At 46.1% G+C, this 20,542-nt stretch overlaps 14 non-coding genes across 14 annotated transcripts; all 14 read right to left on the bottom strand.

The window, feature by feature from the left end:
- Positions 1-2,942: 2,942 nt before the first annotated feature.
- Positions 2,943-3,133, bottom strand: LOC141199517 (U2 spliceosomal RNA). Its single transcript, XR_012271267.1, has one exon. It is a non-coding gene; the product is annotated as a U2 spliceosomal RNA (small nuclear RNA).
- Positions 3,134-4,253: 1,120 nt separating this feature from the next.
- LOC141200414 (U2 spliceosomal RNA) lies at positions 4,254-4,444 on the bottom strand. Its single transcript, XR_012272135.1, has one exon. It is a non-coding gene; the product is annotated as a U2 spliceosomal RNA (small nuclear RNA).
- A 1,119-nt stretch (positions 4,445-5,563) lies between these two features.
- LOC141199516 (U2 spliceosomal RNA) lies at positions 5,564-5,754 on the bottom strand. Its single transcript, XR_012271266.1, has one exon. It is a non-coding gene; the product is annotated as a U2 spliceosomal RNA (small nuclear RNA).
- Positions 5,755-6,874: 1,120 nt separating this feature from the next.
- On the bottom strand, positions 6,875-7,065 carry LOC141200500 (U2 spliceosomal RNA). The gene has a single exon (XR_012272220.1). It is a non-coding gene; the product is annotated as a U2 spliceosomal RNA (small nuclear RNA).
- A 1,116-nt stretch (positions 7,066-8,181) lies between these two features.
- On the bottom strand, positions 8,182-8,372 carry LOC141200410 (U2 spliceosomal RNA). The gene has a single exon (XR_012272132.1). It is a non-coding gene; the product is annotated as a U2 spliceosomal RNA (small nuclear RNA).
- Positions 8,373-9,490: 1,118 nt separating this feature from the next.
- LOC141199515 (U2 spliceosomal RNA) lies at positions 9,491-9,681 on the bottom strand. The gene has a single exon (XR_012271265.1). It is a non-coding gene; the product is annotated as a U2 spliceosomal RNA (small nuclear RNA).
- A 1,120-nt stretch (positions 9,682-10,801) lies between these two features.
- Positions 10,802-10,992, bottom strand: LOC141199514 (U2 spliceosomal RNA). Its single transcript, XR_012271264.1, has one exon. It is a non-coding gene; the product is annotated as a U2 spliceosomal RNA (small nuclear RNA).
- A 1,119-nt stretch (positions 10,993-12,111) lies between these two features.
- LOC141199513 (U2 spliceosomal RNA) lies at positions 12,112-12,302 on the bottom strand. The gene has a single exon (XR_012271263.1). It is a non-coding gene; the product is annotated as a U2 spliceosomal RNA (small nuclear RNA).
- Positions 12,303-13,422: 1,120 nt separating this feature from the next.
- On the bottom strand, positions 13,423-13,613 carry LOC141199512 (U2 spliceosomal RNA). Its single transcript, XR_012271262.1, has one exon. It is a non-coding gene; the product is annotated as a U2 spliceosomal RNA (small nuclear RNA).
- A 1,124-nt stretch (positions 13,614-14,737) lies between these two features.
- Positions 14,738-14,928, bottom strand: LOC141199511 (U2 spliceosomal RNA). Its single transcript, XR_012271261.1, has one exon. It is a non-coding gene; the product is annotated as a U2 spliceosomal RNA (small nuclear RNA).
- A 1,126-nt stretch (positions 14,929-16,054) lies between these two features.
- Positions 16,055-16,245, bottom strand: LOC141199510 (U2 spliceosomal RNA). The gene has a single exon (XR_012271260.1). It is a non-coding gene; the product is annotated as a U2 spliceosomal RNA (small nuclear RNA).
- Positions 16,246-17,366: 1,121 nt separating this feature from the next.
- On the bottom strand, positions 17,367-17,557 carry LOC141199509 (U2 spliceosomal RNA). The gene has a single exon (XR_012271259.1). It is a non-coding gene; the product is annotated as a U2 spliceosomal RNA (small nuclear RNA).
- Positions 17,558-18,676: 1,119 nt separating this feature from the next.
- On the bottom strand, positions 18,677-18,867 carry LOC141200221 (U2 spliceosomal RNA). The gene has a single exon (XR_012271948.1). It is a non-coding gene; the product is annotated as a U2 spliceosomal RNA (small nuclear RNA).
- Positions 18,868-19,987: 1,120 nt separating this feature from the next.
- On the bottom strand, positions 19,988-20,178 carry LOC141199507 (U2 spliceosomal RNA). The gene has a single exon (XR_012271257.1). It is a non-coding gene; the product is annotated as a U2 spliceosomal RNA (small nuclear RNA).
- Between the last annotated feature and the right edge of the window lie 364 nt (positions 20,179-20,542).

Below are 20,542 nucleotides of genomic sequence, written 5' to 3'. Positions count from 1 at the left end.
GATGGAGGGCCCCAGTCTCCAATCTGTCTTGATATCATTATAATTTAGTGCATGTTGTATCCCGCATTCCTGTAATAAACATATGTCAAAGTCAGTGGTTTCTAAATACTTGAATAGAGCAGCCCTACGAACTGGGCTCTTTAATGACCTCACATTCAGTGAGACAAGTCTTAATGTGGGCATTCATAGGTCAGGGTGGTGGATCTTCCATGAGGACACCTGACTCAAAGCCCTGTATATCAAATTGCTCCAGGACATCCGGGCTAGAGGACCCAAACGACTCGATATTCTGTGAGCCGGCGGTTGCCCCCTCGTAGGTCACGGTTCCCAGCCACATTCAAGGAGACGCTGGGGCTTCGACATTCCGTCTCTTTTTCGGGGCAGACTCCACTAGGTCACTGGTGCAGTCCTCCTCTTCCTCCACCTCCTCCAGGGGGGGAGACTGGTCCATCAGGACAAGATCAGCAACACAGATTTCCTGATGTTCGCCACCTAGAAGCAAAGCCCCCTCATCTGGCTGGCTAATCGCCCTGGAAGATCCTGAGGCCATCGCTGCGTGGTCCCCTGTAGCCAACCGCACAGGGGCACCACCCTCCAGCCCAACAGGATCGGTATCGGGAACCATCGATACGGAGGATACCCTCCCAGAAGGAGGACCCCCCCGCTCGGGTCCATGCGAGGTCCTCCCATCGTTAAGGGACTTCGATGCAGGTGCCGCCCCAGAGGGGCCTCCGGCTCCCTGCTCCATCCCAGCCTTCTCGCCCTTCGAACCGCCCTCCGACGCCGGCTTGCCAGTGAAGACCGGTGGGCGCATCGGCTCAGCTTCAGAAGATGCAGCTTCTGCGTAGGTCCTGGTCCTGGTCCTGTTGGGGCATCCTTGGAACATGTGCCCCGCCTCACCGCAGAGATTACATTTCCTCCCAGCGGGACAGTCCTTCATTAAATGTCCGTAACAGCTGCAATTATTGCAGCGGTCTACTTTCCTGCCCGTGCAGGACGTTTGGGTATGACCCATTTGTCCACAGTTCCTGCAACATACTGGCATTCCAGGATAAAATAAGTAGCCTCTGCTCTTACCGATTACGAAGGTTGAGGGAGGGTGTAGCATTCCTCCCACTCCACTAAGGTCCCTCTTTAGACGGGCCATATACCTTCTCTTGCCGCACCAGAAGCCTACCGCATTCTTCACAGTACCCAGGTATCTCAGATCATCACAATAGCGGGTAAGGTAGGTCGAGATGTCTGCAGCTTCCACAAAGGGGTTCGGGAAATGCACCACGATGGGGATCTCGTCATAAGCATACAAGAGACAAAAGGTTAGTCCATCCAATTCATCTAAGTAGTTTTTCTCGTTTACCTTTTGTACGAGTTGCTGACAGCATCCCTGGCTCTTGAAGGTGATGGTGTATGTCCCCTTGTACTCGTTGTCCTGGAAGCAGAATATGTCTTCCCGCCGAAACTCCAGAACTCCAAGAAGAATCCTATGGCAGATGTAGTCCAAATTCTTCTCCATCCTCGATGCTGCTCCAACTTCAATCCTCACGGTGTTCCGCATCCGGGCATCACCCGATGAATATGTGAGCGTTGCCGGCATCCTTCACTCAGGAACGTACCGACTCTTCTCTCTGAAAGGCGCAAGTGTTCATGGGATCCCTTCCCGTTGCTCCCGGACTAATCCTTCCTCCCAATAGCAGCAGGGGGGTTAAGTCCCTCCGAAGAGGAACGATCCCCCCAGGCCGAGAAAAAGGGTACCAAGAGCACCTCACAGGCAAGACCACACAGGTAAACCTGATAGATCGTGCCAAAAGGCCGAGAAGCGATAACCAGAATTGGTTTCCGACTACGGTGCCACCCAAGGATTCTGAAAAGTCCATTTGTGGAGATGGCCACCTGGACTCCCGTTAAGAAGACATGCTGTCAACCTCTAGATCCCTCACATGCCTGCACTTTTCGGCTTGCTGCTGCTGCAATCCACGCGTTTTAGATCTGCATAACTCCACCTCTTTTAGCACAGTACCCTCAACCCCCGGCTGTTCCCACCCGCCTCAACACCGTTGGAAGGGAGGAGAACCAATTAAGGCGGGGGGGGGGGTGGAACGAGCAGCTGTCTACCCTTAGCAGGAGGGTTGCTGATTAATTACCTCTCCTGCTGCTGCTGCTGCTGGCTGTCCAGCAGCAGACTGAAGGTGGCTGCTGCTGTGCGCAGGTATATAAAGGCTCAGAGCCTATTATGACACGCGCAGCCAGCGTTCCATTGCCACATTCCGTCTACTGCAGGCGGGATACCTGGATGGCTGAATGTCACTGAGAAGCTCACAGAGACCGCCATAAGCAACAGTTTAAAAGAATGCCACAGACTAATCAACCAAACTTTTTGGGTTGGTTTCTCTTTTATAGTCTGCAGGCATTAAATGAAAGAAGTCAGTGTTCCAGCAGAGGGAGACAACGTTTCAGAAAAGGCATTGTAGCAAACCAAAAAAGAAATTTTAAGCGCAGCAGAGTAACCAGCTCACATACCTGTTAGCTCAGGTGAGTTTAAAAGGCTGCTGTTGATAACAAGGGCATTTGCTAAATAGATGGTGTGTGTGCAACAATATACTGAAAGGTCAATTATATTGTGCAGCTTATCTCACCACCTGTAGTTATTTAGGTGAAAGCTCCAAAATGCTTGCCTAATATGTCTGTTTATCCAAAAGGAAGTATAGAGGGAGAGCTAGATAGATAGCATTGCATTACATTACATTACATGGCAATGCAATGCACAGTTGCTGAAGTTGAACCAAAATGAGCTTGTCATCTGGCTTCTGCAACTTTTAACATGAAAAATCCAATGAGGAGAAGAAAAGCAAAGCCAAAGAGTCCATCCCAAAATCCGACAAACAAGCAAAATGAACAAAAAGCATTGAATTCAATTCTTTCTGATTTTAGAAACTGCATTAAAGAAGGGGTGCACCGGTCCTGGAGATACTGCAATACCAGGTCAATGCGTGGAGTGGACAGAGCAAGCTCTTTTTCCATCTCCCTGTTCTAAAAATCCATTTAATATATGGTCCCCAGATAGGGGACGTATCAGATATTAAACTGATAAGAACAGATACTACACTTGATCTTAGCCAAAAGGCCGAGAAGCGATAACCAGAATTGGTTTCCGACTACGGTGCCACCCAAGGATTCTGAAAAGTCCATTTGTGGAGATGGCCACCTGGACTCCCGTTAAGAAGACATGCTGTCAACCTCTAGATCCCTCACATGCCTGCACTTTTCGGCTTGCTGCTGCTGCAATCCACGCGTTTTAGATCTGCATAACTCCACCTCTTTTAGCACAGTACCCTCAACCCCCGGCTGTTCCCACCCGCCTCAACACCGTTGGAAGGGAGGAGAACCAATTAAGGCGGGGGGGGGGTGGAACGAGCAGCTGTCTACCCTTAGCAGGAGGGTTCCTGATTAATTACCTCTCCTGCTGCTGCTGCTGCTGGCTGTCCAGCAGCAGACTGAAGGTGGCTGCTGCTGTGCGCAGGTATATAAAGGCTCAGAGCCTATTATGACACACGCAGCCAGCGTTCCATTGCCACATTCCGTCTACTGCAGGCGGGATACCTGGATGGCTGAATGTCACTGAGAAGCTCACAGAGACCGCCATAAGCAACAGTTTAAAAGAATGCCACAGACTAATCAACCAAACTTTTTGGGTTGGTTTCTCTTTTATAGTCTGCAGGCATTAAATGAAAGAAGTCAGTGTTCCAGCAGAGGGAGACAACGTTTCAGAAAAGGCATTGTAGCAAACCAAAAAAGAAATTTTAAGCGCAGCAGAGTAACCAGCTCACATACCTGTTAGCTCAGGTGAGTTTAAAAGGCTGCTGTTGATAACAGGGGCATTTGCTAAATAGATGGTGTGTGTGCAACAATATACTGAAAGGTCAATTATATTGTGCAGCTTATCTCACCACCTGTAGTTATTTAGGTGAAAGCTCCAAAATGCTTGCCTAATATGTCTGTTTATCCAAAAGGAAGTATAGAGGGAGAGCTAGATAGATAGCATTGCATTACATTACATTACATGGCAATGCAATGCACAGTTGCTGAAGTTGAACCAAAATGAGCTTGTCATCTGGCTTCTGCAACTTTTAACATGAAAAATCCAATGAGGAGAAGAAAAGCAAAGCCAAAGAGTCCATCCCAAAATCCGACAAACAAGCAAAATGAACAAAAAGCATTGAATTCAATTCTTTCTGATTTTAGAAACTGCATTAAAGAAGGGGTGCACCGGTCCTGGAGATACTGCAATACCAGGTCAATGCGTGGAGTGGACAGAGCAAGCTCTTTTTCCATCTCCCTGTTCTAAAAATCCATTTAATATATGGTCCCCAGATAGAGGACGTATCAGATATTAAACTGATAAGAACAGATACTACACTTGATCTTAGCCAAAAGGCCGAGAAGCGATAACCAGAATTGGTTTCCGACTATGGTGCCACCCAAGGATTCTGAAAAGTCCATTTGTGGAGATGGCCACCTGGACTCCCGTTAAGAAGACATGTTGTCAACCTCTAGATCCCTCACATGCCTGCACTTTTCGGCTTGCTGCTGCTGCAATCCACGCGTTTTAGATCTGCATAACTCCACCTCTTTTAGCACAGTACCCTCAACCCCCGGCTGTTCCCACCCGCCTCAACACCGTTGGAAGGGAGGAGAACCAATTAAGGCGGGGGGGGGTGGAACGAGCAGCTGTCTACCCTTAGCAGGAGGGTTGCTGATTAATTACCTCTCCTGCTGCTGCTGCTGCTGGCTGTCCAGCAGCAGACTGAAGGTGGCTGCTGCTGTGCGCAGGTATATAAAGGCTCAGAGCCTATTATGACACGCGCAGCCAGCGTTCCATTGCCACATTCCGTCTACTGCAGGCGGGATACCTGGATGGCTGAATGTCACTGAGAAGCTCACAGAGACCGCCATAAGCAACAGTTTAAAAGAATGCCACAGACTAATCAACCAAACTTTTTGGGTTGGTTTCTCTTTTATAGTCTGCAGGCATTAAATGAAAGAAGTCAGTGTTCCAGCAGAGGGAGACAACGTTTCAGAAAAGGCATTGTAGCAAACCAAAAAAGAAATTTTAAGCGCAGCAGAGTAACCAGCTCACATACCTGTTAGCTCAGGTGAGTTTAAAAGGCTGCTGTTGATAACAAGGGCATTTGCTAAATAGATGGTGTGTGTGCAACAATATACTGAAAGGTCAATTATATTGTGCAGCTTATCTCACCACCTGTAGTTATTTAGGTGAAAGCTCCAAAATGCTTGCCTAATATGTCTGTTTATCCAAAAGGAAGTATAGAGGGAGAGCTAGATAGATAGCATTGCATTACATTACATTACATGGCAATGCAATGCACAGTTGCTGAAGTTGAACCAAAATGAGCTTGTCATCTGGCTTCTGCAACTTTTAACATGAAAAATCCAATGAGGAGAAGAAAAGCAAAGCCAAAGAGTCCATCCCAAAATCCGACAAACAAGCAAAATGAACAAAAAGCATTGAATTCAATTCTTTCTGATTTTAGAAACTGCATTAAAGAAGGGGTGCACCGGTCCTGGAGATACTGCAATACCAGGTCAATGCGTGGAGTGGACAGAGCAAGCTCTTTTTCCATCTCCCTGTTCTAAAAATCCATTTAATATATGGTCCCCAGATAGGGGACGTATCAGATATTAAACTGATAAGAACAGATACTACACTTGATCTTAGCCAAAAGGCCGAGAAGCGATAACCAGAATTGGTTTCCGACTACGGTGCCACCCAAGGATTCTGAAAAGTCCATTTGTGGAGATGGCCACCTGGACTCCCGTTAAGAAGACATGCTGTCAACCTCTAGATCCCTCACATGCCTGCACTTTTCGGCTTGCTGCTGCTGCAATCCACGCGTTTTAGATCTGCATAACTCCACCTCTTTTAGCACAGTACCCTCAACCCCCGGCTGTTCCCACCCGCCTCAACACCGTTGGAAGGGAGGAGAACCAATTAAGGCGGGGGGGGGGTGGAACGAGCAGCTGTCTACCCTTAGCAGGAGGGTTGCTGATTAATTACCTCTCCTGCTGCTGCTGCTGCTGGCTGTCCAGCAGCAGACTGAAGGTGGCTGCTGCTGTGCGCAGGTATATAAAGGCTCAGAGCCTATTATGACACGCGCAGCCAGCGTTCCATTGCCACATTCCGTCTACTGCAGGCGGGATACCTGGATGGCTGAATGTCACTGAGAAGCTCACAGAGACCGCCATAAGCAACAGTTTAAAAGAATGCCACAGACTAATCAACCAAACTTTTTGGGTTGGTTTCTCTTTTATAGTCTGCAGGCATTAAATGAAAGAAGTCAGTGTTCCAGCAGAGGGAGACAACGTTTCAGAAAAGGCATTGTAGCAAACCAAAAAAGAAATTTTAAGCGCAGCAGAGTAACCAGCTCACATACCTGTTAGCTCAGGTGAGTTTAAAAGGCTGCTGTTGATAACAAGGGCATTTGCTAAATAGATGGTGTGTGTGCAACAATATACTGAAAGGTCAATTATATTGTGCAGCTTATCTCACCACCTGTAGTTATTTAGGTGAAAGCTCCAAAATGCTTGCCTAATATGTCTGTTTATCCAAAAGGAAGTATAGAGGGAGAGCTAGATAGATAGCATTGCATTACATTACATTACATGGCAATGCAATGCACAGTTGCTGAAGTTGAACCAAAATGAGCTTGTCATCTGGCTTCTGCAACTTTTAACATGAAAAATCCAATGAGGAGAAGAAAAGCAAAGCCAAAGAGTCCATCCCAAAATCCGACAAACAAGCAAAATGAACAAAAAGCATTGAATTCAATTCTTTCTGATTTTAGAAACTGCATTAAAGAAGGGGTGCACCGGTCCTGGAGATACTGCAATACCAGGTCAATGCGTGGAGTGGACAGAGCAAGCTCTTTTTCCATCTCCCTGTTCTAAAAATCCATTTAATATATGGTCCCCAGATAGGGGACGTATCAGATATTAAACTAATAAGAACAGATACTACACTTGATCTTAGCCAAAAGGCCGAGAAGCGATAACCAGAATTGGTTTCCGACTACGGTGCCACCCAAGGATTCTGAAAAGTCCATTTGTGGAGATGGCCACCTGGACTCCCGTTAAGAAGACATGCTGTCAACCTCTAGATCCCTCACATGCCTGCACTTTTCGGCTTGCTGCTGCTGCAATCCACGCGTTTTAGATCTGCATAACTCCACCTCTTTTAGCACAGTACCCTCAACCCCCGGCTGTTCCCACCCGCCTCAACACCGTTGGAAGGGAGGAGAACCAATTAAGGCGGGGGGGGGTGGAACGAGCAGCTGTCTACCCTTAGCAGGAGGGTTGCTGATTAATTACCTCTCCTGCTGCTGCTGCTGGCTGTCCAGCAGCAGACTGAAGGTGGCTGCTGCTGTGCGCAGGTATATAAAGGCTCAGAGCCTATTATGACACGCGCAGCCAGCGTTCCATTGCCACATTCCGTCTACTGCAGGCGGGATACCTGGATGGCTGAATGTCACTGAGAAGCTCACAGAGACCGCCATAAGCAACAGTTTAAAAGAATGCCACAGACTAATCAACCAAACTTTTTGGGTTGGTTTCTCTTTTATAGTCTGCAGGCATTAAATGAAAGAAGTCAGTGTTCCAGCAGAGGGAGACAACGTTTCAGAAAAGGCATTGTAGCAAACCAAAAAAGAAATTTTAAGCGCAGCAGAGTAACCAGCTCACATACCTGTTAGCTCAGGTGAGTTTAAAAGGCTGCTGTTGATAACAAGGGCATTTGCTAAATAGATGGTGTGTGTGCAACAATATACTGAAAGGTCAATTATATTGTGCAGCTTATCTCACCACCTGTAGTTATTTAGGGGAAAGCTCCAAAATGCTTGCCTAATATGTCTGTTTATCCAAAAGGAAGTATAGAGGGAGAGCTAGATAGATAGCATTGCATTACATTACATTACATGGCAATGCAATGCACAGTTGCTGAAGTTGAACCAAAATGAGCTTGTCATCTGGCTTCTGCAACTTTTAACATGAAAAATCCAATGAGGAGAAGAAAAGCAAAGCCAAAGAGTCCATCCCAAAATCCGACAAACAAGCAAAATGAACAAAAAGCATTGAATTCAATTCTTTCTGATTTTAGAAACTGCATTAAAGAAGGGGTGCACCGGTCCTGGAGATACTGCAATACCAGGTCAATGCGTGGAGTGGACAGAGCAAGCTCTTTTTCCATCTCCCTGTTCTAAAAATCCATTTAATATATGGTCCCCAGATAGGGAACGTATCAGATATTAAACTGATAAGAACAGATACTACACTTGATCTTAGCCAAAAGGCCGAGAAGCGATAACCAGAATTGGTTTCCGACTACGGTGCCACCCAAGGATTCTGAAAAGTCCATTTGTGGAGATGGCCACCTGGACTCCCGTTAAGAAGACATGCTGTCAACCTCTAGATCCCTCACATGCCTGCACTTTTCGGCTTGCTGCTGCTGCAATCCACGCGTTTTAGATCTGCATAACTCCACCTCTTTTAGCACAGTACCCTCAACCCCCGGCTGTTCCCACCCGCCTCAACACCGTTGGAAGGGAGGAGAACCAATTAAGGCGGGGGGGGGGTGGAACGAGCAGCTGTCTACCCTTAGCAGGAGGGTTGCTGATTAATTACCTCTCCTGCTGCTGCTGCTGCTGGCTGTCCAGCAGCAGACTGAAGGTGGCTGCTGCTGTGCGCAGGTATATAAAGGCTCAGAGCCTATTATGACACGCGCAGCCAGCGTTCCATTGCCACATTCCGTCTACTGCAGGCGGGATACCTGGATGGCTGAATGTCACTGAGAAGCTCACAGAGACCGCCATAAGCAACAGTTTAAAAGAATGTCACAGACTAATCAACCAAACTTTTTGGGTTGGTTTCTCTTTTATAGTCTGCAGGCATTAAATGAAAGAAGTCAGTGTTCCAGCAGAGGGAGACAACGTTTCAGAAAAGGCATTGTAGCAAACCAAAAAAGAAATTTTAAGCGCAGCAGAGTAACCAGCTCACATACCTGTTAGCTCAGGTGAGTTTAAAAGGCTGCTGTTGATAACAAGGGCATTTGCTAAATAGATGGTGTGTGCAACAATATACTGAAAGGTCAATTATATTGTGCAGCTTTTCTCACCACCTGTAGTTATTTAGGTGAAAGCTCCAAAATGCTTGCCTAATATGTCTGTTTATCCAAAAGGAAGTATAGAGGGAGAGCTAGATAGATAGCATTGCATTACATTACATTACATGGCAATGCAATGCACAGTTGCTGAAGTTGAACCAAAATGAGCTTGTCATCTGGCTTCTGCAACTTTTAACATGAAAAATCCAATGAGGAGAAGAAAAGCAAAGCCAAAGAGTCCATCCCAAAATCCGACAAACAAGCAAAATGAACAAAAAGCATTGAATTCAATTCTTTCTGATTTTAGAAACTGCATTAAAGAAGGGGTGCACCGGTCCTGGAGATACTGCAATACCAGGTCAATGCGTGGAGTGGACAGAGCAAGCTCTTTTTCCATCTCCCTGTTCTAAAAATCCATTTAATATATGGTCCCCAGATAGGGGACGTATCAGATATTAAACTGATAAGAACAGATACTACACTTGATCTTAGCCAAAAGGCCGAGAAGCGATAACCAGAATTGGTTTCCGACTACGGTGCCACCCAAGGATTCTGAAAAGTCCATTTGTGGAGATGGCCACCTGGACTCCCGTTAAGAAGACATGCTGTCAACCTCTAGATCCCTCACATGCCTGCACTTTTCGGCTTGCTGCTGCTGCAATCCACGCGTTTTAGATCTGCATAACTCCACCTCTTTTAGCACAGTACCCTCAACCCCCGGCTGTTCCCACCCGCCTCAACACCGTTGGAAGGGAGGAGAACCAATTAAGGCGGGGGTGGGGTGGAACGAGCAGCTGTCTACCCTTAGCAGGAGGGTTGCTGATTAATTACCTCTCCTGCTGCTGCTGCTGCTGGCTGTCCAGCAGCAGACTGAAGGTGGCTGCTGCTGTGCGCAGGTATATAACGGCTCAGAGCCTATTATGACACGCGCAGCCAGCGTTCCATTGCCACATTCCGTCTACTGCAGGCGGGATACCTGGATGGCTGAATGTCACTGAGAAGCTCACAGAGACCGCCATAAGCAACAGTTTAAAAGAATGCCACAGACTAATCAACCAAACTTTTTGGGTTGGTTTCTCTTTTATAGTCTGCAGGCATTAAATGAAAGAAGTCAGTGTTCCAGCAGAGGGAGACAACGTTTCAGAAAAGGCATTGTAGCAAACCAAAAAAGAAATTTTAAGCGCAGCAGAGTAACCAGCTCACATACCTGTTAGCTCAGGTGAGTTTAAAAGGCTGCTGTTGATAACAAGGGCATTTGCTAAATAGATGGTGTGTGTGCAACAATATACTGAAAGGTCAATTATATTGTGCAGCTTATCTCACCACCTGTAGTTATTTAGGTGAAAGCTCCAAAATGCTTGCCTAATATGTCTGTTTATCCAAAAGGAAGTATAGAGGGAGAGCTAGATAGATAGCATTGCATTACATTACATTACATGGCAATGCAATGCACAGTTGCTGAAGTTGAACCAAAATGAGCTTGTCATCTGGCTTCTGCAACTTTTAACATGAAAAATCCAATGAGGAGAAGAAAAGCAAAGCCAAAGAGTCCATCCCAAAATCCGACAAACAAGCAAAATGAACAAAAAGCATTGAATTCAATTCTTTCTGATTTTAGAAACTGCATTAAAGAAGGGGTGCACCGGTCCTGGAGATACTGCAATACCAGGTCAATGCGTGGAGTGGACAGAGCAAGCTCTTTTTCCATCTCCCTGTTCTAAAAATCCATTTAATATATGGTCCCCAGATAGGGGACGTATCAGATATTAAACTGATAAGAACAGATACTACACTTGATCTTAGCCAAAAGGCCGAGAAGCGATAACCAGAATTGGTTTCCGACTACGGTGCCACCCAAGGATTCTGAAAAGTCCATTTGTGGAGATGGCCACCTGGACTCCCGTTAAGAAGACATGCTGTCAACCTCTAGATCCCTCACATGCCTGCACTTTTCGGCTTGCTGCTGCTGCAATCCACGCGTTTTAGATCTGCATAACTCCACCTCTTTTAGCACAGTACCCTCAACCCCCGGCTGTTCCCACCCGCCTCAACACCGTTGGAAGGGAGGAGAACCAATTAAGGCGGGGGGGGGTGGAACGAGCAGCTGTCTACCCTTAGCAGGAGGGTTGCTGATTAATTACCTCTCCTGCTGCTGCTGCTGCTGGCTGTCCAGCAGCAGACTGAAGGTGGCTGCTGCTGTGCGCAGGTATATAAAGGCTCAGAGCCTATTATGACACGCGCAGCCAGCGTTCCATTGCCACATTCCGTCTACTGCAGGCGGGATACCTGGATGGCTGAATGTCACTGAGAAGCTCACAGAGACCGCCATAAGCAACAGTTTAAAAGAATGCCACAGACTAATCAACCAAACTTTTTGGGTTGGTTTCTCTTTTATAGTCTGCAGGCATTAAATGAAAGAAGTCAGTGTTCCAGCAGAGGGAGACAACGTTTCAGAAAAGGCATTGTAGCAAACCAAAAAAGAAATTTTAAGCGCAGCAGAGTAACCAGCTCACATACCTGTTAGCTCAGGTGAGTTTAAAAGGCTGCTGTTGATAACAAGGGCATTTGCTAAATAGATGGTGTGTGTGCAACAATATACTGAAAGGTCAATTATATTGTGCAGCTTATCTCACCACCTGTAGTTATTTAGGTGAAAGCTCCAAAATGCTTGCCTAATATGTCTGTTTATCCAAAAGGAAGCATAGAGGGAGAGCTAGATAGATAGCATTGCATTACATTACATTACATGGCAATGCAATGCACAGTTGCTGAAGTTGAACCAAAATGAGCTTGTCATCTGGCTTCTGCAACTTTTAACATGAAAAATCCAATGAGGAGAAGAAAAGCAAAGCCAAAGAGTCCATCCCAAAATCCGACAAACAAGCAAAATGAACAAAAAGCATTGAATTCAATTCTTTCTGATTTTAGAAACTGCATTAAAGAAGGGGTGCACCGGTCCTGGAGATACTGCAATACCAGGTCAATGCGTGGAGTGGACAGAGCAAGCTCTTTTTCCATCTCCCTGTTCTAAAAATCCATTTAATATATGGTCCCCAGATAGGGGACGTATCAGATATTAAACTGATAAGAACAGATACTACACTTGATCTTAGCCAAAAGGCCGAGAAGCGATAACCAGAATTGGTTTCCGACTACGGTGCCACCCAAGGATTCTGAAAAGTCCATTTGTGGAGATGGCCACCTGGACTCCCGTTAAGAAGACATGCTGTCAACCTCTAGATCCCTCACATGCCTGCACTTTTCGGCTTGCTGCTGCTGCAATCCACGCGTTTTAGATCTGCATAACTCCACCTCTTTTAGCACAGTACCCTCAACCCCCGGCTGTTCCCACCCGCCTCAACACCGTTGGAAGGGAGGAGAACCAATTAAGGCGGGGGGGGGGTGGAACGAGCAGCTGTCTACCCTTAGCAGGAGGGTTGCTGATTAATTACCTCTCCTGCTGCTGCTGCTGCTGGCTGTCCAGCAGCAGACTGAAGGTGGCTGCTGCTGTGCGCAGGTATATAAAGGCTCAGAGCCTATTATGACACGCGCAGCCAGCGTTCCATTGCCACATTCCGTCTACTGCAGGCGGGATACCTGGATGGCTGAATGTCACTGAGAAGCTCACAGAGACCGCCATAAGCAACAGTTTAAAAGAATGCCACAGACTAATCAACCAAACTTTTTGGGTTGGTTTCTCTTTTATAGTCTGCAGGTATTAAATGAAAGAAGTCAGTGTTCCAGCAGAGGGAGACAACGTTTCAGAAAAGGCATTGTAGCAAACCAAAAAAGAAATTTTAAGCGCAGCAGAGTAACCAGCTCACATACCTGTTAGCTCAGGTGAGTTTAAAAGGCTGCTGTTGATAACAAGGGCATTTGCTAAATAGATGGTGTGTGTGCAACAATATACTGAAAGGTCAATTATATTGTGCAGCTTATCTCACCACCTGTAGTTATTTAGGTGAAAGCTCCAAAATGCTTGCCTAATATGTCTGTTTATCCAAAAGGAAGTATAGAGGGAGAGCTAGATAGATAGCATTGCATTACATTACATTACATGGCAATGCAATGCACAGTTGCTGAAGTTGAACCAAAATGAGCTTGTCATCTGGCTTCTGCAACTTTTAACATGAAAAATCCAATGAGGAGAAGAAAAGCAAAGCCAAAGAGTCCATCCCAAAATCCGACAAACAAGCAAAATGAACAAAAAGCATTGAATTCAATTCTTTCTGATTTTAGAAACTGCATTAAAGAAGGGGTGCACCGGTCCTGGAGATACTGCAATACCAGGTCAATGCGTGGAGTGGACAGAGCAAGCTCTTTTTCCATCTCCCTGTTCTAAAAATCCATTTAATATATGGTCCCCAGATAGGGGACGTATCAGATATTAAACTGATAAGAACAGATACTACACTTGATCTTAGCCAAAAGGCCGAGAAGCGATAACCAGAATTGGTTTCCGACTACGGTGCCACCCAAGGATTCTGAAAAGTCCATTTGTGGAGATGGCCACCTGGACTCCCGTTAAGAAGACATGCTGTCAACCTCTAGATCCCTCACATGCCTGCACTTTTCGGCTTGCTGCTGCTGCAATCCACGCGTTTTAGATCTGCATAACTCCACCTCTTTTAGCACAGTACCCTCAACCCCCGGCTGTTCCCACCCGCCTCAACACCGTTGGAAGGGAGGAGAACCAATTAAGGCGGGGGGGGGGGGGGTGGAACGAGCAGCTGTCTACCCTTAGCAGGAGGGTTGCTGATTAATTACCTCTCCTGCTGCTGCTGCTGCTGGCTGTCCAGCAGCAGACTGAAGGTGGCTGCTGCTGTGCGCAGGTATATAAAGGCTCAGAGCCTATTATGACACGCGCAGCCAGCGTTCCATTGCCACATTCCGTCTACTGCAGGCGGGATACCTGGATGGCTGAATGTCACTGAGAAGCTCACAGAGACCGCCATAAGCAACAGTTTAAAAGAATGCCACAGACTAATCAACCAAACTTTTTGGGTTGGTTTCTCTTTTATAGTCTGCAGGCATTAAATGAAAGAAGTCAGTGTTCCAGCAGAGGGAGACAACGTTTCAGAAAAGGCATTGTAGCAAACCAAAAAAGAAATTTTAAGCGCAGCAGAGTAACCAGCTCACATACCTGTTAGCTCAGGTGAGTTTAAAAGGCTGCTGTTGATAACAAGGGCATTTGCTAAATAGATGGTGTGTGTGCAACAATATACTGAAAGGTCAATTATATTGTGCAGCTTATCTCACCACCTGTAGTTATTTAGGTGAAAGCTCCAAAATGCTTGCCTAATATGTCTGTTTATCCAAAAGGAAGTATAGAGGGAGAGCTAGATAGATAGCATTGCATTACATTACATTACATGGCAATGCAATGCACAGTTGCTGAAGTTGAACCAAAATGAGCTTGTCATCTGGCTTCTGCAACTTTTAACATGAAAAATCCAATGAGGAGAAGAAAAGCAAAGCCAAAGAGTCCATCCCAAAATCCGACAAACAAGCAAAATGAACAAAAAGCATTGAATTCAATTCTTTCTGATTTTAGAAACTGCATTAAAGAAGGGGTGCACCGGTCCTGGAGATACTGCAATACCAGGTCAATGCGTGGAGTGGACAGAGCAAGCTCTTTTTCCATCTCCCTGTTCTAAAAATCCATTTAATATATGGTCCCCAGATAGGGGACGTATCAGATATTAAACTGATAAGAACAGATACTACACTTGATCTTAGCCAAAAGGCCGAGAAGCGATAACCAGAATTGGTTTCCGACTACGGTGCCACCCAAGGATTCTGAAAAGTCCATTTGTGGAGATGGCCACCTGGACTCCCGTTAAGAAGACATGCTGTCAACCTCTAGATCCTTCACATGCCTGCACTTTTCGGCTTGCTGCTGCTGCAATCCACGCGTTTTAGATCTGCATAACTCCACCTCTTTTAGCACAGTACCCTCAACCCCCGGCTGTTCCCACCCGCCTCAACACCGTTGGAAGGGAGGAGAACCAATTAAGGCGGGGGGGGGGGGGGGGTGGAACGAGCAGCTGTCTACCCTTAGCAGGAGGGTTGCTGATTAATTACCTCTCCTGCTGCTGCTGCTGCTGGCTGTCCAGCAGCAGACTGAAGGTGGCTGCTGCTGTGCGCAGGTATATAAAGGCTCAGAGCCTATTATGACACGCGCAGCCAGCGTTCCATTGCCACATTCCGTCTACTGCAGGCGGGATACCTGGATGGCTGAATGTCACTGAGAAGCTCACAGAGACCGCCATAAGCAACAGTTTAAAAGAATGCCACAGACTAATCAACCAAACTTTTTGGGTTGGTTTCTCTTTTATAGTCTGCAGGCATTAAATGAAAGAAGTCAGTGTTCCAGCAGAGGGAGACAACGTTTCAGAAAAGGCATTGTAGCAAACCAAAAAAGAAATTTTAAGCGCAGCAGAGTAACCAGCTCACATACCTGTTAGCTCAGGTGAGTTTAAAAGGCTGCTGTTGATAACAAGGGCATTTGCTAAATAGATGGTGTGTGTGCAACAATATACTGAAAGGTCAATTATATTGTGCAGCTTATCTCACCACCTGTAGTTATTTAGGTGAAAGCTCCAAAATGCTTGCCTAATATGTCTGTTTATCCAAAAGGAAGTATAGAGGGAGAGCTAGATAGATAGCATTGCATTACATTACATTACATGGCAATGCAATGCACAGTTGCTGAAGTTGAACCAAAATGAGCTTGTCATCTGGCTTCTGCAACTTTTAACATGAAAAATCCAATGAGGAGAAGAAAAGCAAAGCCAAAGAGTCCATCCCAAAATCCGACAAACAAGCAAAATGAACAAAAAGCATTGAATTCAATTCTTTCTGATTTTAGAAACTGCATTAAAGAAGGGGTGCACCGGTCCTGGAGATACTGCAATACCAGGTCAATGCGTGGAGTGGACAGAGCAAGCTCTTTTTCCATCTCCCTGTTCTAAAAATCCATTTAATATATGGTCCCCAGATAGGGGACGTATCAGATATTAAACTGATAAGAACAGATACTACACTTGATCTTAGCCAAAAGGCCGAGAAGCGATAACCAGAATTGGTTTACGACTACGGTGCCACCCAAGGATTCTGAAAAGTCCATTTGTGGAGATGGCCACCTGGACTCCCGTTAAGAAGACATGCTGTCAACCTCTAGATCCCTCACATGCCTGCACTTTTCGGCTTGCTGCTGCTGCAATCCACGCGTTTTAGATCTGCATAACTCCACCTCTTTTAGCACAGTACCCTCAACCCCCGGCTGTTCCCACCCGCCTCAACACCGTTGGAAGGGAGGAGAACCAATTAAGGCGGGGGGGGGGGTGGAACGAGCAGCTGTCTACCCTTAGCAGGAGGGTTGCTGATTAATTACCTCTCCTGCTGCTGCTGCTGCTGGCTGTCCAGCAGCAGACTGAAGGTGGCTGCTGCTGTGCGCAGGTATATAAAGGCTCAGAGCCTATTATGACACGCGCAGCCAGCGTTCCATTGCCACATTCCGTCTACTGCAGGCGGGATACCTGGATGGCTGAATGTCACTGAGAAGCTCACAGAGACCGCCATAAGCAACAGTTTAAAAGAATGCCACAGACTAATCAACCAAACTTTTTGGGTTGGTTTCTCTTTTATAGTCTGCAGGCATTAAATGAAAGAAGTCAGTGTTCCAGCAGAGGGAGACAACGTTTCAGAAAAGGCATTGTAGCAAACCAAAAAAGAAATTTTAAGCGCAGCAGAGTAACCAGCTCACATACCTGTTAGCTCAGGTGAGTTTAAAAGGCTGCTGTTGATAACAAGGGCATTTGCTAAATAGATGGTGTGTGTGCAACAATATACTGAAAGGTCAATTATATTGTGCAGCTTATCTCACCACCTGTAGTTATTTAGGTGAAAGCTCCAAAATGCTTGCCTAATATGTCTGTTTATCCAAAAGGAAGTATAGAGGGAGAGCTAGATAGATAGCATTGCATTACATTACATTACATGGCAATGCAATGCACAGTTGCTGAAGTTGAACCAAAATGAGCTTGTCATCTGGCTTCTGCAACTTTTAACATGAAAAATCCAATGAGGAGAAGAAAAGCAAAGCCAAAGAGTCCATCCCAAAATCCGACAAACAAGCAAAATGAAGAAAAAGCATTGAATTCAATTCTTTCTGATTTTAGAAACTGCATTAAAGAAGGGGTGCACCGGTCCTGGAGATACTGCAATACCAGGTCAATGCGTGGAGTGGACAGAGCAAGCTCTTTTTCCATCTCCCTGTTCTAAAAATCCATTTAATATATGGTCCCCAGATAGGGGACGTATCAGATATTAAACTGATAAGAACAGATACTACACTTGATCTTAGCCAAAAGGCCGAGAAGCGATAACCAGAATTGGTTTCCGACTACGGTGCCACCCAAGGATTCTGAAAAGTCCATTTGTGGAGATGGCCACCTGGACTCCCGTTAAGAAGACATGCTGTCAACCTCTAGATCCCTCACATGCCTGCACTTTTCGGCTTGCTGCTGCTGCAATCCACGCGTTTTAGATCTGCATAACTCCACCTCTTTTAGCACAGTACCCTCAACCCCCGGCTGTTCCCACCCGCCTCAACACCGTTGGAAGGGAGGAGAACCAATTAAGGCGGGGGGGGGTGGAACGAGCAGCTGTCTACCCTTAGCAGGAGGGTTGCTGATTAATTACCTCTCCTGCTGCTGCTGCTGCTGGCTGTCCAGCAGCAGACTGAAGGTGGCTGCTGCTGTGCGCAGGTATATAAAGGCTCAGAGCCTATTATGACACGCGCAGCCAGCGTTCCATTGCCACATTCCGTCTACTGCAGGCGGGATACCTGGATGGCTGAATGTCACTGAGAAGCTCACAGAGACCGCCATAAGCAACAGTTTAAAAGAATGCCACAGACTAATCAACCAAACTTTTTGGGTTGGTTTCTCTTTTATAGTCTGCAGGCATTAAATGAAAGAAGTCAGTGTTCCAGCAGAGGGAGACAACGTTTCAGAAAAGGCATTGTAGCAAACCAAAAAAGAAATTTTAAGCGCAGCAGAGTAACCGGCTCACATACCTGTTAGCTCAGGTGAGTTTAAAAGGCTGCTGTTGATAACAAGGGCATTTGCTAAATAGATGGTGTGTGTGCAACAATATACTGAAAGGTCAATTATATTGTGCAGCTTATCTCACCACCTGTAGTTATTTAGGTGAAAGCTCCAAAATGCTTGCCTAATATGTCTGTTTATCCAAAAGGAAGTATAGAGGGAGAGCTAGATAGATAGCATTGCATTACATTACATTACATGGCAATGCAATGAACAGTTGCTGAAGTTGAACCAAAATGAGCTTGTCATCTGGCTTCTGCAACTTTTAACATGAAAAATCCAATGAAGAGAAGAAAAGCAAAGCCAAAGAGTCCATCCCAAAATCCGACAAACAAGCAAAATGAACAAAAAGCATTGAATTCAATTCTTTCTGATTTTAGAAACTGCATTAAAGAAGGGGTGCACCGGTCCTGGAGATACTGCAATACCAGGACAATGCGTGGAGTGGACAGAGCAAGCTCTTTTTCCATCTCCCTGTTCTAAAAATCCATTTAATATATGGTCCCCAGATAGGGGACGTATCAGATATTAAACTGATAAGAACAGATACTACACTTGATCTTAGCCAAAAGGCCGAGAAGCGATAACCAGAATTGGTTTCCGACTACGGTGCCACCCAAGGATTCTGAAAAGTCCATTTGTGGAGATGGCCACCTGGACTCCCGTTAAGAAGACATGCTGTCAACCTCTAGATCCCTCACATGCCTGCACTTTTCGGCTTGCTGCTGCTGCAATCCACGCGTTTTAGATCTGCATAACTCCACCTCTTTTAGCACAGTACCCTCAACCCCCGGCTGTTCCCACCCGCCTCAACACCGTTGGAAGGGAGGAGAACCAATTAAGGCGGGGGGGGGGGTGGAACGAGCAGCTGTCTACCCTTAGCAGGAGGGTTGCTGATTAATTACCTCTCCTGCTGCTGCTGCTGCTGGCTGTCCAGCAGCAGACTGAAGGTGGCTGCTGCTGTGCGCAGGTATATAAAGGCTCAGAGCCTATTATGACACCCGCAGCCAGCGTTCCATTGCCACATTCCGTCTACTGCAGGCGGGATACCTGGATGGCTGAATGTCACTGAGAAGCTCACAGAGACCGCCATAAGCAACAGTTTAAAAGAATGCCACAGACTAATCAACCAAACTTTTTGGGTTGGTTTCTCTTTTATAGTCTGCAGGCATTAAATGAAAGAAGTCAGTGTTCCAGCAGAGGGAGACAACGTTTCAGAAAAGGCATTGTAGCAAACCAAAAAGAAATTTTAAGCGCAGCAGAGTAACCGGCTCACATACCTGTTAGCTCAGGTGAGTTTAAAAGGCTGCTGTTGATAACAAGGGCATTTGCTAAATAGATGGTGTGTGTGCAACAATATACTGAAAGGTCAATTATATTGTGCAGCTTATCTCACCACCTGTAGTTATTTAGGTGAAAGCTCCAAAATGCTTGCCTAATATGTCTGTTTATCCAAAAGGAAGTATAGAGGGAGAGCTAGATAGATAGCATTGCATTACATTACATTACATGGCAATGCAATGCACAGTTGCTGAAGTTGAACCAAAATGAGCTTGTCATCTGGCTTCTGCAACTTTCAACATGAAAAATCCAATGAGGAGAAGAAAAGCAAAGCCAAAGAGTCCATCCCAAAATCCGACAAACAAGCAAAATGAACAAAAAGCATTGAATTCAATTCTTTCTGATTTTAGAAACTGCATTAAAGAAGGGGTGCACCGGTCCTGGAGATACTGCAATACCAGGTCAATGCGTGGAGTGGACAGAGCAAGCTCTTTTTCCATCTCCCTGTTCTAAAAATCCATTTAATATATGGTCCCCAGATAGGGGACGTATCAGATATTAAACTGATAAGAACAGATACTACACTTGATCTTAGCCAAAAGGCCGAGAAGCGATAACCAGAATTGGTTTCCGACTACGGTGCCACCCAAGGATTCTGAAAAGTCCATTTGTGGAGATGGCCACCTGGACTCCCGTTAAGAAGACATGCTGTCAACCTCTAGATCCCTCACATGCCTGCACTTTTCGGCTTGCTGCTGCTGCAATCCACGCGTTTTAGATCTGCATAACTCCACCTCTTTTAGCACAGTACCCTCAACCCCCGGCTGTTCCCACCCGCCTCAACACCGTTGGAAGGGAGGAGAACCAATTAAGGCGGGGGGGGGGTGGAACGAGCAGCTGTCTACCCTTAGCAGGAGGGTTGCTGATTAATTACCTCTCCTGCTGCTGCTGCTGCTGGCTGTCCAGCAGCAGACTGAAG

This window comes from Phyllobates terribilis, unplaced genomic scaffold (assembly GCF_046119375.1).
Source record: "Phyllobates terribilis strain yellow unplaced genomic scaffold, ASM4611937v1 Scaffold_108__1_contigs__length_5656254, whole genome shotgun sequence".
NCBI classification, from domain to species: domain Eukaryota; kingdom Metazoa; phylum Chordata; class Amphibia; order Anura; family Dendrobatidae; genus Phyllobates; species Phyllobates terribilis.
The sequence above is the reverse complement of the archived record's forward strand: the minus strand, read 5'-3'. Positions and strand labels throughout refer to the sequence as shown.